Source organism: Ictidomys tridecemlineatus, chromosome 12 (genome assembly GCF_052094955.1).
Source record: "Ictidomys tridecemlineatus isolate mIctTri1 chromosome 12, mIctTri1.hap1, whole genome shotgun sequence".
NCBI lineage: Eukaryota > Metazoa > Chordata > Mammalia > Rodentia > Sciuridae > Ictidomys > Ictidomys tridecemlineatus.
The window spans coordinates 45,258,665-45,273,650 of record NC_135488.1 but is presented as its reverse complement, the minus strand read 5'-3'; the positions used below and the strand labels follow the sequence as shown (position 1 = coordinate 45,273,650).

Genomic DNA, 14,986 nt, shown 5'->3' with positions numbered 1-14,986 from the left:
ATGCACAAAAGTTAACTCTAAATGGATCAAGGAGCTTGATATCAAATCAGAGACTCTGCGTCTGATAGAAGCAAAAGTTGGCTCCGATCTACATATTGTGGGGTCGGGCTCCAAATTCCTTAATAGGATACCCATAGCACAAGAGTTAATAACAAGAATCAACAAATGGGACTTACTTAAACTAAAAAGTTTTTTCTCAGCAAGAGAAACAATAAGAGAGGTAAATAGGGAACCTACATCCTGGGAACAAATTTTTACTCCTCACACTTCAGATAGAGCCCTAATATCCAGAGTATACAAAGAACTCAAAAAATTAGACAATAAGATAACAAATAACCCAATCAACAAATGGGCCAAGGACCTGAACAGACACTTCTCAGAGGAGGACATACAATCAATCAACAAGTACATGAAAAAATGCTCACCATCTCTAGCAGTCAGAGAAATACAAATCAAAACCACCCTAAGATACCATCTCACTCCAGTAAGATTGGCAGCCATTATGAAGTCAAACAACAACAAGTGCTGGCGAGGATGTGGAGAAAAGGGTACTCTTGTACATTGCTGGTGGGACTGCAAATTGGTGCGGCCAATTTGGAAAGCAGTTTTGAGATTCCTGGGAAAGCTGGGAATGGAACCATCATTTGACCCTGCTATTGCCCTTCTCGGACTATTCCCTGAAGACCTTAAAAGAGCATGCTACAAGGATGCTGCCATATCGATGTTCATAGCAGCACAATTCACAATAGCTAGACTGTGGAACCAACCCAGATGCCCTTCAATAGATGAATGGATGAAAAAAATGTGGCATCTATACACAATGGAGTACTATGCAGCAATAAAAAATGACAAAATCATAGAATTTGCAGGGAAATGGATGGCACTAGAGCAGATTATGCTTAGTGAAGCTAGTCAATCCCTAAAAAACAAATGCCAAATGTCTTCTTTGATATAATGAGAGCAACTATGAACAGAACAGGGAAGAAGAGCAGGAAGAAAAGACTAACATTAAACAGAGACATGAGATGGGAGGGAAAGGGAGAGAAAAGGGAAATTGCATGGAAATGAAGGGAGACCCTCATTGCTATACAAAATTACATATAAGAGGTTGTGAGGGGAATGGGAAAATAAACAAGGAGAGTAATGAATTACAGTAGATGGGGTAGAGAGAGAAGATGGGAGGGGAGGGGAGGGGGGATAGTAGGGGATAGGAAAGGTAGCAGAATACATCAATTACTAATTGGGCATTATGTAAAATTGTGGATGTGTAACCGACGTGATTCTGCAATCTGCATTTGGGGTAAAATTGAAAGTTCATAACCCACTTCAATCTAATGTATGAAATATGATATGTCAAGAGCTTTGTAATGTTGTGAACAACCAATAAAAAAAATTTAAAAAAAATCAACATTACTGACACATTAATTACTGACACAGTAATTATGTAAGTGATTTTTCACAAGCTAGAGAATATTACTTTGGACAGCTATCCTGTTTTTGTAACTGGGCCAGATTGGACTTGCTCTTCTAATTTTTCACTATTCTACACAATACAATGGTGACTTAACCCTTTTAAATATCCACTGCCCTCAGATGTAGGCCTTGGAGCTCTTCTTTCTTTACCCTGAGAAGCTTTTTGGTTTACCACAAGGTTTGTGAGCCCAGACCTCTAGACGCTCAGTGAGGGGGAAAGTAGGCCAGCAGCAGGGCCCCGGGCTCCCAGCGGGGCAGCCAGGCCTCTGCACACCACCACCTCCATGTCCAGAGTCACCCCACTCACCTGCAGCTCCCTGCCCATCCCCCACAGCCACCAGGACACGGACCCATCTCTTCCTTCCCTCATTGGCTGTCATATTAAATACATTTCTTACCTAAAAGACAAAATGGCTCACCAATAGGACAGCTGAAGAAAACTCTGAGGTAGAGGACGAGGACCTGCTGGCTCAGCCACACAGGCTTGGTGAGGGGCCCACACCTCCAGTCTGTAGGCACAGAAGCAAACTCCCCAAATGAAACCTCCCTCCAGAGCATTTCCTCAAGAACAGCATGGAAATAAGACTTTCTCCTCCTATTTCACAGGGTTATTAGGAGAGTTAACTGAGATCACCTTGAAAAGAATTTGCAACTATATACCTCAATATACCCCATCGTAATCAATGTACCACAGGAAAGAAAACAGTGTGGGTTGAAGTTGGAAATAGTTTAACGCTGACTGTAAGACACATTCCAGGGTCAGAGACACTAAAGTGTCTTAGAAATGGTGAAATACAACATAAGAAGTTCTTGGCTGGACTGGCTCGCTACCTTAAGGATGAGGCTGAAACGAGGATACAAACTTTGGAAATACCTGCTGATTATGAACTTCAGGAAAATCTCCAATTTTTTCGGCCTCTTTTAAAGGCCAGGAACTATAAAAGTATCAACTAAATTGCTTCAAAGCTAGCTGACTCTGGCTCATGGTGGCCCCTTTCTTAGGAAATGGCGTTGAAGGAAAAGGGAGGCTGAGTCCACTCTTGTGGATGATCTAATAGGAAACAACCAACATATGAAAGACTCTTTCAATGGGATCAACTTTCCAAAGCTATGAACTGGGCTGGGTGCAGTGGGGGAGGCTGAGGCAGGAGGAGGGCAAGGTCAAGACCAGCCTGGGTAACTTAGCAAGACCCTTCTCAAAATAAAAGTAAGAAGGGCTGGGGATGTGGCTCAGTGGCAGAGTGCTTGCCCGGCATGCACAAAGCCCTGAGTTCAATACCTAGTGTTGATGGGGGGGAAATAATACACAATGGGATGCTAACATAAAATGCTTGTAAACACACTTTAAATTCCATGATATAACTGATATTTAAGAAACAACATACATATTCAGAGAGGCTTTGTCACAAATTTGATATATTGATTGTTCCACTTTTATTTATTTTTTTTATGGTAATGGGGACTGAACTCATGGATACTCAAACCATTGAGCCACATCCCCAGCCCTATTTTGTATTTTATTTAGAGACAGGGTCTCACTGAGTTGCTTAGAGCCTCACTTTTGCTGAGACTGGCTTTGAACTCAAAATCCTCCTGACTCAGCTCACGACCCCTGGGATTACAGGCATGTGCCACTGCACCCCACAAGGTAACAGTTTTAATCATTCATTTAAATTAAAAAGTGGCATTGAAATTCTATGGAACTCCTGTGCAATTCCCCTGCACAGAAGATGTAAGGAGACCCTCATCATTATACAACATACATATATGTTGGTGTGAGGTGGAAAGAAAGAAAAAAGTGTGAGAGAGAGAAATGTATCACAGTAGATTGGGTAGAGAGAGGTGATATGGGGGAGGGGAGGGGAGGGGAGGGGGGATAGGGAGGGCAGCAGAATACAACAGACACTAGTATTACTGTATGTATATATGTGGCTGTATAACCAATGTGATCCTGCAATCTATACACGTGGAAAAATGAGAATTCATACCCCATTTGAATCAAATGTATGATATGTCAAGATCATTGCATTGTCTCGAGCAACTAATTAAAAATAAAAATAAAAAAAAACAAAAACAAAAACAAAGAAATTCTATGGAACTTATGATTCATTAGAGAAAACTAAAATTTTGTATTATTATTCACTGTATTATAATTCAATTTATCAATTTAACTGGTAATAATTTTGTTATTTTAATTTTTATGTTTATCACAAATTTTTTTATTGTATTGCTTTTGTTTTCTTTATATAGGTCCTGCATAGGCACAATTTTATTTACCTGTTACACTGTGAATATTTTTCCACATTCATAAATATTATTCACAACTATGATTTTTAACGCCTACCGTTAAATTAAGTTCTTTATTAACATGCATTTTACTATTTTAATTTCAAGTAAAGACTATTGAACTTCAAAGGCTATTAGATTTACTATTATTTCAACTCTTTCTGACACTTTCTGGAGGGACAATGAGGTTAACTTATACACCTGTTAATTACACTTATGTGAGTGAAGTTCATGTTTGAAACACATGTGTGCATGTGCACACACACCACATGCACAATCCATTGTAGCATCTATGTTGACAGACTGAACTCTTTCTACTTTTTGCAGTGCTGGGGATTGAACTCGAGGCCTTGTGCAAGCTGGACCAATGCTCTACCACTGAGCCACAGCCCCAACCCAAGTTCTTTCTTAATCAAGCAAGTAACACCACTTACTAAATGGGACCCATGGCATTTAAGTGAGGACTCTATAACAGGGGACAGTTTCAACAAGTACAAGGTTACATCCTCTTCAGTAAGTTTTGAAAACCCATGAGTTTTTGTGTCTTGGAGATCTAGAATTTCAAAGGCCATTTTCTCATTGTTGTGAGGGGCAAAGTTGCAACATATGCAGTCAAGGGGGAGAAATAAAGAATGTCCCTTCACTTCTGCCCTTTTCAATGCTTTATTCACTAGAATCACTCAATAAAATTTCACTCTATAGGTTCTTAATCAAGAAGACGACCATCCTTCATGCTAGGCACTGCAACAGACATAATCAATTCACAGCAAACTCTTCTATATTAATTCTAAGCACTGCAAACACACTTAATCATGACAGGCTAATGACAGACATTCCCTCTGCAGGCTAAGTTCAAAAGTCTCAGGCCTTAGGCTTTATGTCCAGCAGACATACACACTCACTCAGACCGTGGTGATCAGGTCAGGAACCAAGGCAGGCTTCTCCTGGAATGGAGCTGATGGCCGGCTGAGGAGAGGATCACAGGGAGAAGTTGCGACTCTTACCAGGGTCAAGATGTGGCTGTAGAGTTGGAGAGCGGTAAAGATCAGGCACAAGATGACAAGTGATGAGATGTCAGTCCAGGTCCTCATCGGGGTCTCCAGCTTGGGTGCATCCTTGTTTTGGCTGGCTGAATGTCTGTTCATTTGCTCTATTATTTATACCAAATTTTGGAGCTTTTGACCCCCTTTTCAATCCTTATCAGTTACCACCAGATTTCTCAGTGACAACATTCACCCTGGGGTTAAAACATCTGGTCTGGTGGTCCCTCCCTGATTTTCTCACCTTTCCCTCTTTTCAGGGGAGAACAGCCTGACAGAGGCTTCACTCTGTTTTTCAGGGTGGGGAGAAGTGACTTGATTGTGTCTGAGGCCATCCTGGAGGGCTCCCTTAGGCATGCCAGGTGAGACTGCAGCTTTCAAACTGAAGTTTTTAAAATGGAGTCGCTTAGGCTCAGGCCTAAGGCCATCCTCACACTCCTGAAATAGAAAAGCACACTGGCTTCCACAGAGGTCTCCCACTGCAGCCCAGCTCAGCAGGACTCAGGAGCAGTGACCTCATAAGTCCACATAACTGAGGACAAGGAGGGCTGGTGGAGAGTCAGAGGCAGATGTGGGTCAACAGTGCAGGTGTGCGAGGATGAAGGGGCACGCTCGAACAAGAAGAGTTGGAGAAGAGCCTTTTTCAAGCAGAGAAAAGATGATCAGAAATAAAATTCCCAAGGCCTCTGGGTCTAAAATACTCCTCTAAGGGTCAAGGTCAACTCAGAAAAAAATGAGGCTGTGGGCATGAGGGGGAGAGACCAGAGGGCCCAGCTCTAGCCACCTCTCTTCTCCTTGAACCTAAATCCACAGGTACAAACAAGCCTGTGGTACTCCAGCCCCATGACCTGACCCTCATCTCTGTGTCACTACGCCACTAATCCAGGTACCACGAGTACCACCCACGAGTATCACGAGACTTCCACACTAAAATGATCCGCATCTTCACAGTGGAAAATTCCACGGTCACCACACAGCCCGGGGAAGCACAGGACATGGTGCTGTGTGAAAAGAGCGGCAGTCCATTGTTGGAGCAGCAGATCACTGGCCACCTAATCCCTTCTGATTTTTCTATATCTGCTGAACATTCTAGAATGATCATGAATTGCCTTGGTTATCCAAAATTTAACCTAATGCTAAACTGTGAACTCCATCTCCATTGATTACCTGACAACCTAATTTAGTCCAGATCACACTTTCAAACACTATCCCAAAGAGGAAGCGTGAGTAGTGATGTCTCTTGAACTTTTCAAGATGAGATGTCCTATCTCCTCAGCTAAGGCCCAGCTAAAAACAGTGTGTGCTTCTTGGTGTGACTCTAAATCAGCAGGGTATCTGGGGCACAATTCAATACCTTTAGGCCTTAGGTGCCCCAAATGAGGGGCTCCAAGTAAACTAGCGCTCTCCAAATACAGCTGTGGCACGTGAGATAATTCTAGGAGCTACTTGAACAAGAACATGCATTTTTAGTTTAATAATCACTAAAATGTTAATTCGTTTAAGAAAGAAGAAAAATTAAGATAGGAAAGCACCCCTACTTTCCTGTTGCAGGAGGTGGAAGTGTGTGCCAGTCTACCTACATTTAGTGAAGAAGCTGTAGGGTCTGTACTGCTGGCCTGACCAGTTGCTGGCAGGAGAGATATAGCACTGTGTCTGCAGTGCATGGCTCAAGCTGGTGAAGTGTCTGCTGTCTCTGGCTCCCCGCAGTGACAAAGGGCCTACAGAGAGATGAAATAAAACCAAGTTAGATGTCCCTGGCTGTGGCGCTGCCAGCACCAAATAACTGTTACTGATAAAAATAAGTCACTAAAAATTCTAATCTTTTGAGAATCATATTTGAGAACAATTGTTCTTTAAATCAAACTTTTGGCTGAAAGTCAGCTAAATGCCCATCCTCATTAGAGAGGATACAGTTGCTTCACTCAGTGGATGTCCCAGTCTCAAGAAAGCTCTGTACAGCCAGGGTTTCTGGCCTGCATTATCCAGCCCAAGCTCCTGGGCTGCTCTGGGAAAATGGCGCCCTCTGCTGTATGCAGCTGGGCAGTGGGCAGATGAGGAAAGATCTTCAAGTGAAACTGTTCAGAAGAACAAGACTCAATGTGTAGAGGGTACCCTGCCCTTTATGTTCAAAACACAGGGAGGCAGGGAAAGCATGTTGTAGACAACTCCAGAAGATCATGCAAGAAACTGAAGAGCGGCTGCCTCTGTGGAAGAAAACAGGGGCATTTAGGGCTGGATGTGAGAGACCTGCATTTTTGTATTTTGAGGGATTTTTTTTTTTTTAACCACATGCATCTATTACTTGAGAAAAGGTTTTAGAACAGCCATGTCTGAGAGGAAGCCTTCTGACCAGTACCAGGGATGGCGGTGTCAGGTGAGGAAGAAGGCAGAGGTGACAGGAACAGGTGGTGATGCAGGAGTGGGACAGTGCTGGCAAGATCAGTGCATGCACAGATTCTAGAGCTCTGTGCTTCACTAGAGAAGTGACAGGGTTAAAACAGCCCTGGAGGGAAAGTGGCCTTAAGGGTATTGGCTTGATAAACAGAAAACAAAAACCTGACGACAGCTGTTTTCAAGTCTGAGTGAAGCCATGCAGAGGACCGTCACTGCGGCTTCATCAGCAGCACCAACCATGACTCACAGGGCCAGAGAAAGAAGGAGGGTAAGGACAGGGAGAGCGACATCTAAGGGTGGTAGGAAGCCATCACAATATCTCCACTGCATACAGACAATGAAACACAAAGGGATAATCTTTAAATACCAGAGAGCATTTAATAACAACCCTTTTGTTTCATAAAATAAGAAATGTAGGCCTATGAGACTTCAGAACTTTGTCATTCCAAATCTCATTCTGCTGTACTCATTTTCGCTGTTCTTGTGAACGCCTTCATCTTCAACACAATATCTTAAATAATAATAACATTTCATCTTGCCCTGTGCACTATTATGACCTCTGATATATTTCAAAAACAGTAAAAATCACTATCAGATTTTTCTTCACACTGAGAATGTGTCCGTGTTTATTTTTTATGTAAATTTTTAAATTTATATGATATCAGAATGCATTACAATTCTTATTACATATATAGAGCACAATTTTCCATATCTCTGGTTGTATACATAGTATATGCACACCAATTCGTGTCTTCATACATGTACTTTGGATAGTAATGATCATCACATTCCACTATCATTAATTGCCCCATGCCCCCTCCCTTCTCCAGATTTTTTTTGAAAGACAGAAATATCATTCATAGCTAATAATGTATCCAGCCTAAAAGAGTTCAACTGACAAACATAGAAAGAAATTAACTTTGCAATTTAGAAATAGCCACTAATTTTTAATGGGGGGAAGAGACAAACTGGGGATTGAACCCAGGGCCTTGTGTACATTAGAAACAGTCATATCAGACACTAGAAAGGCAATATGTCAATCAATGGAAGGGTAACTGATGGGATACAGCAATCTGTATACGGGGTAAAGTTGGGAGTTCATAACCCGCTTGAATCAAACTGTGAAATATGATGTATTAAGAACTATGTAATGTTTTGAACGACCAACAATAAAAAAAAAAAAAAAAGAAACAGTCATGTTTGCTGGGTGTGATGGCACATGGCTGTAATCCCAGTGACTCAACAGGCTGAGGCAGGGGGATCACAAGTTTGAAGCAGTCTCAGCAACTTAGAGAGACCCTGTTTCAAAATAAAACATAAGAAGGGCCAGTGAAAGGGCTCAGTGATAGGGTGTCCCTGAGTTCAATCCTCAATCCCACCAAAAACAGCAGTCTACAACTGGCTGTGCTAACATTGTATCATAATATATTTTAAAATATTTATTTTTCAATTGTAGTTGGACTGGATACCTTTATTTTACTTATTTATTTTATGTAATGCTGAGGATTGAACCCAGGGCCACGCACATGCTAGGTGAGCGCCCTACCGCTGATCCCCAGCCCCAGCCCTGCATCATAATATTTAAAGAAGAAATCCTAGAAGGTCACCCTGAGTCACGTTCTGAAGCTCAGTTACAGGTTACCATCATCTCACTTATCGACTCTGCTCTGATTCTTTGAGTTCTTATTAATTTCAGGCCATGAGACCCGAGACTCAGGAAGCAACACCTTGCATCCCCAAGTCGGAAGCCCCTCAGGTGGGGACACAAGGGCCCCCAGGGTTCTACCTCAGCACACATCACTTTCCACACCAAGAACTCCTTCCTTCTCACTTGGGTCTCTTCTAGGAAACCAAACTGGTTGGTGAGAGATTTTAGATTACTGTTTCTGACTGATCTGTTGCAGCGTTTAGAAAAATACAGTGACAGGTACTAAGGAAAGCAACCGACTTCTTAAAAGTCAGGCAATTATTAATTCCAGGAAAAAGAAACTGTAACAGTAGACTACTACCTAGCTCAGCTCTGAATGTGCACATAATTTAATAACAAACAATGCCCAGAGATACACTCCAAACTGTGCTTCTACCTATATTGGAAAAAGTAAGGGTAAGAATAGACTGTTACATCCCAATTAGCATAACAATGTTGATTGAAGAACAGCAGACACAATGGATTTAGAAATATAACCAGAGGAAGGTGAAAGAATTGAAAGTGTCCCTAGATGGTGGGAAGGAGCAGGAAAGGACTAGGAGGGAAAGCTCTGAGTCTTTCACTACCTTACGGAAGCTGAATTTTTTTTTTTTAATCCTGGTGTGGTGCTGGGGATTGAACTTCGGGCCTTGGGCACCCTAGGCAAGGCTCAACCTCTGAGCCACACCCCCAGCCTGGAAGTTAATATTTTAAGGAACAGCACAGCAACCTGCAGTGGGGACAGCTCTCCCTATTTACAGACGAGGAAACCAAGGTGTCCATGCACCTGGAAGCTGAGGTGGGAAGTGTCGCTCCAAATCAGTGCTCCTTTCCAAAGCCCATCCTGGGACACCCCTCAGCCAACAGTGGTCTTCGCTGGTCTTCCTCCCAGAAGCCTTTCCCAGGCCCCTACCAGCTCAGGTCAGGGCAGTGCCTGGCACATGTTAAGGGGCAAATGAGTTGTTTATAAATCAGTGAGTGAATCAACCAAGCCACAAATCAAACTGGTTGATTCACAGTGGGTGTGACAGGTCCTAGGAAATCTGCCACTATGCAGAAAGCCCTGTCAGCTGGACTTCTCCCAGGATCTCCAAGGCCTCTCACAGGCGGGTCTCCAAGAGGAAAAGGCAGGAGACCCACAGGGAAGCCCAGCACTCAGGAGTCCCAGAAGCTCAGGACACAGCAGGACTTCAGCTCTGCCCCACACAGCCCAGGTGAAAGGGCCTGGCTTCCCTGCACAGCAAGGCTGGCCTGGCCTCCACTTCCCAGAGGGTGGCAGAAGAGAGGCCCTGCACTATGTCAAGAGAAGTCTGTGTCCACAGGAGGGGACATCAGAGCAGCCAGACAGCTCCTTGACCAGCCCTGCCAGCACTGGCTGTGGGATTTTTTTTTTTTTTTGGTACAGGGGATTCAATTCAGAGGTGCTTAACCCTAGAGCCACATCTTTACTCCTTTTTATTTTTTCTTGCTAAGTGGCTGAGGTTATTCTTGAACTTGTGATCCTCCTGCCTCAGCCTCCTGAGTCGCTGGGATTACAAGTGTGCACCACTGCGCCTGGCCTGGCTGTGTGACCCTGAACAACTCACTTGGCCCCTCACAGACTCACCTTATCATCTCTAAATGGGAATATCTCACGAAAGCCAATGTGAGGGCTGAACGAGGTGACAGGTTTAAGCCCAGTGCACAGCACCTGCTCAACCATGGAGACCATTATGTTTTAAAGCCTTGAACTACATCAACTGCACTCATAAGAAATTTGAAAAATACTCAAGACTGTACATTACCATCATCAAAGACATGCTTTGTCCATTTACATTTTAAAATCTACAGAAACTACTTTTAAATCTATGGGAAAGGTAGTTCCCAAATGAATCTCACCATTGCTGAGCACCAAAACAGAAACTGTGGAAAGGTGTTCAGGAAAGCTGCCTGCGCCAGAAACAACCTGTCAACTAAAAGTAAATAAATAAATAAATGTTTTTTTTCTTCCAGTGCTGGGCTTGAACCCAGGACCTTGAAACTGGAGTCCCAGTGCTTGGCCACTGAGCCACATCCCGCCCGCCCCCACCACTACTTTTTTGAGACAGGGTCTCCCTAAGTGGCCCATACTGGTCCTCAACTTCTAATTCTCCTGCCTCAGCCTCCCAATTTTCTGGGATTACAGGCAAGGACTACTGCCCTCAGCAAAAAAGTGGTTTTGTTCTGGTGCTAAGATAGAACCCAGAGCTCAGGCATGCTGGGCAGGTGCTCTTCCAATGAGCCACATCCCCAGGCCCCCAGGCAAAACAACATTTTTAAAGATGCAATCCAACATGAAGAGGAACATTGAAATAATAACCTGAGCAGCTATTGTGGCTCACACCCACAAGCCCAGATACCCAGGAGGCTTAGGCAGGAGGAACCCAAGTTCAGGTCTCAAAGATAAAAGGCCTGGGGATGTGGCTCTGTGCTGAAGCACCCCTGGGTGCAATTCCCCAGACCCCCTAAAATAAATAAAACAATAAACACCCACAGATTATACTGTCCACAGAATTAAAGAACTGAGAGATGTGGACGAGTGATTTCCAGGCTCAGCAGCCACTGGCCAAGCAGCTGCCCCAAGGCTTCACCTTCTCTTCACCCTCCCATCCAACCAGGCACCATGCCTGGCTGTCCCCTTAAAAATTCTTCTGCCTGGCGGCCACACTTCTACTCCCATCCTGCTGCTACTTCTTTGTTCAGGGCTCTGCATCCCTGGGCCATAGGGTAAGGGTCTCCAGTGGGTCTCTCACCTCTCCCCTGGAAATATTCACCTTTCTACACTAGGTGGCTTCTTCACTTCATAGCCCTGACATGTCCTTTCCTGGATCCCTGCTGCAAGTTAGGAATTCTGGGCACAGCCTGCAGGACTGCCACGTGGCCCCAGCCTTCCACACCAGCCTCCTGCTGCCCTTGCCTCACCCTCCCCACAGCCATCCAGACCTGCAGTTAGTCTTGAGCTCACTCTGATACACTTTTGTGTCTCCACCAGTCCTCCTGTTTTGCAGCACTTCAGCTCTTACAAAACCTCCCTGACCCTCTGCCCTCTGGAGCCCCCACGCACCAGGCTCTGGCTGCACTGCCCTGTGCAACCTTCACACAGCGTTGTCCTCCAGAACAGGCCGGGACAGCACTTACGGGAAACTGGCTTTTGGCAAAGGGGCCATGGCCACTCAATGGGGAAAAAATGGGTTCAATAAATGGTGTTGGAACAACAGGGTTCAAACCCACAGGAGAATAAAGTTGGAGCCCCACCTCACACTCGAGGCACAACTTAACTCAAAGTGCACCTAAAGGTAAAAGATGAAAAGTGATCAGTGGTGACTTGGGCCTGGGCGCCACTTGGGCAGCTGAGGGCCACTGGGCAGCTGGGGGCAATAACTAAAAAGCTGCCTTCTTGGAGTGATAAACTGTTCTAACTAGTTTACAATGGTGAGTGCACAGGTTTGTGAAAATATTAAAAACCAGTGAATTGTGCGCTTCAAATGGATGAACTTTATGGTATGTGAGTTGTATTTCAATGTGGCTGAAAAAACAACTTGAAAAATGGTTAAACACAAGAAGGAAAAAGAGGGGGAAAGCCAGACTTTGGTGCCAGGCATTTTGGGTGAAAAAATCTTATGTCCCTTGCTCAATTTGTGTGCCTCCCTCCACCATGGTAACAGAGTGTAATAATAAAATCTACCCCGTGTAGGGATTGGGAAGACAGGGAAAATGCGTGAACAGATGAAGGGAGTCCTGGCACACAGTTTAGTGCTCATGAAGTCGGACAGATATTTAAATGGGGCCTTGAAATAGGAGAAGGGGGAAGGAAAAAAAGTGGGAGGGGAGTAGGAGGAGACCATCACAAGGACAAAAGAAGAATATCAAGACCAGACATTCTGCCAAAGATCCCTGGTCGGTTTTTTTTTTTTTTTTTTCTGCTGCAAAATGAGTTACTAAGAAAGAACTCTGTGGGTTTTAGGGGACTTTGGGTTTCAGAATTAGAAAAGCAGGACTGTGGACCTAACAACCAAATAATGCCCTGAAGCCAATCTTAAGTGGCAGAGCAGCAGAGCGCCTTCCTCAGGTGCATGCAAGGTGGGGGAGGGGGGAGGCGACACCACGTGCTGACATCAGAGTCATCTCTGCACTGAGTCTCTGCACTGAGGCAACCTGTCAGCCGAAATTAAACTGACTGAGGCCAGTGCTCTCCGACTCCACCTGGAGAATGACCATCGCCCTTCAGAGCTTCACAGCGCCTCTCAGCCTTGAACTGGTGGGCATCACCATGTGACCCCGGGGTCGTGCCTGCCTGCTAGGGAAGTGATGCTCACCAATTCCCTTCCCTTCACAGAGCACGCAGGAGCCATTTGGTAAACTGTGCAGCTGGCGGTCATTTTACAGCCAAGGAACACGCGCAGGGGCACCCAGTGGCCAGGGGCTGGATGGGAGAGCCACGGGAGGCTGATTGCCTCCCTCTTCCCGGAAACCCGCAGGCTCCATTGAGCCCTGGCTCCCCGGCACTCAAAGCCCTGTCCCTGGGCTCACACAAAAATACACCGCCTAGAGCAGGCAGGGTCCCACAGTGCGCAGTGCATGCTGCCTCTACCTCCTCCCTCCAGGGCAGCCTTCCCTCCTCCTGCCAGGACATTCCTTGACAAAGAGCTTCCCCATCCTGCAACAGGAGGTTGGAGAGCCGAGGACCACACCATAGCCCATACCTGTTTGGAGGGAACGTCTGAAAAGGCCAGGCATAGGCTGGTCAGCCATAGCGGAGGACAGCTCCGCCCGGGGCTGCGCGCGGGGCTGCGTGGGGGGCTGCGCAGGGGCCAGCCCCAGGCGTCCTGCGTGCCCCGGAGGCGGTTGGGTCAGTTGGAGATGGAAGCTCCTGCAGATCAGTGAGGTCGGGCAACCGCTGAGGATCCTGGATGCCAAGGTACCCATGGCTGGGATAGGCCAAGTGTAGGGAGGATCCACAGGTGGATAAGACAGAGGAAGTGTGGAGAAATTGAAACCCGCTCCAGGAAAGCCCTGGAGTTTTGGAGATGAAGTACTTTGCTGGGATCTCACATGTGTCTCTGCGTTAGGTCTGATTCCAACATGTGGTTGTCACACACGCATATCCCAGCCCTAGGCCGTGTTTTCTTCCCTCATCTCAGGCTCTACTTTATGAAGTCTGTTTTGGAACAAATGATGCACAAACCTGCCACAGAGAAACGAGGAATATGTTGTAAGAAATCCTGCACAAATGGTCTCTGACGCTTCAGATCAGGATTAGAACATCCAAATACACAGAAAAGTAAAAATACTGGCAAACTAGAGCCAGAGCCTATCAAGACTGGCACAGTTGGGCACTGCTGAGCTTCGTGGCAGAGTAATGAGACAAGGCCAGTTCATTATGGGCAGCCCAGCTCACCGGGCACCTCGCTGGTCTGTGTTGAAGTCAAGCCTTCAAATGCTGTAATGTCAGTAGCAAGTTTGGTTTTGATTTTGGTTGGCTTGTTTGCCTTTAACTTTTAACTTCGAAAACATTATAGATTCAAAGGAAGTTCCAAAATTGATACAAAAATGTTCCATGCACCCTTCACCCAGTTTCCCACAATGCTAATGTTTTACAGAACTGTAATGTGAAAACCAATAAGTTGGCATTGGTGTAAGCCACTGAGTTTGATCAGATTTCAGCAGTTTTTCATGTTCTCATGTGTGAAAGTGTGTGTGTGTGTGTGCGCGCGTGTGTAGTTCTATGCAATTGTGGCAAAGGTAGATTTCTGTAACCACCACCATAATCAAGACACATAACCTCTATTTCCGCAAGGATGCCTCGCTTTCACCTGCAGAGACACTCATCCTTCTTCTCTCCTCCCTCCCACCATCCTGAAGCCTTGGCAACCACCAATCTATTTTTCATATCTATAATTTTGTAAACTTGAGGACATTAGCTAAAAGGACTTACATAGTATGTGATGGCTTGAGCTGCCTTGAGACGGTTGATGTCTGTTCAAGTTGTTTTATAGTTTCTTACATTTGTTACTAAGGACTTATTCTTACCACCATTTGTTTAACCACTTACCCCTTCTACCATATTTGGAGACCACTAGCTCAGCTT

General features: G+C 45.0%; 1 protein-coding gene across 1 annotated transcript in view; it reads right to left on the bottom strand.

Annotated features, from left to right (window-relative positions):
- Positions 1–14,034, bottom strand: part of LOC144369303 (uncharacterized) — a 46,333-nt gene extending 32,299 nt beyond the window's left edge. The window contains exons 1-3 of the mRNA XM_078028815.1: positions 13,602–14,034; positions 6,380–6,517; positions 4,662–4,779 (exon numbers count right to left, since the gene is read on the bottom strand). The gene's annotated coding sequence lies outside the window, so the exon portion shown is untranslated. The remainder of the gene's footprint in view (positions 1–4,661; positions 4,780–6,379; positions 6,518–13,601) is intronic.
- Positions 14,035–14,986: the final 952 nt, after the last annotated feature.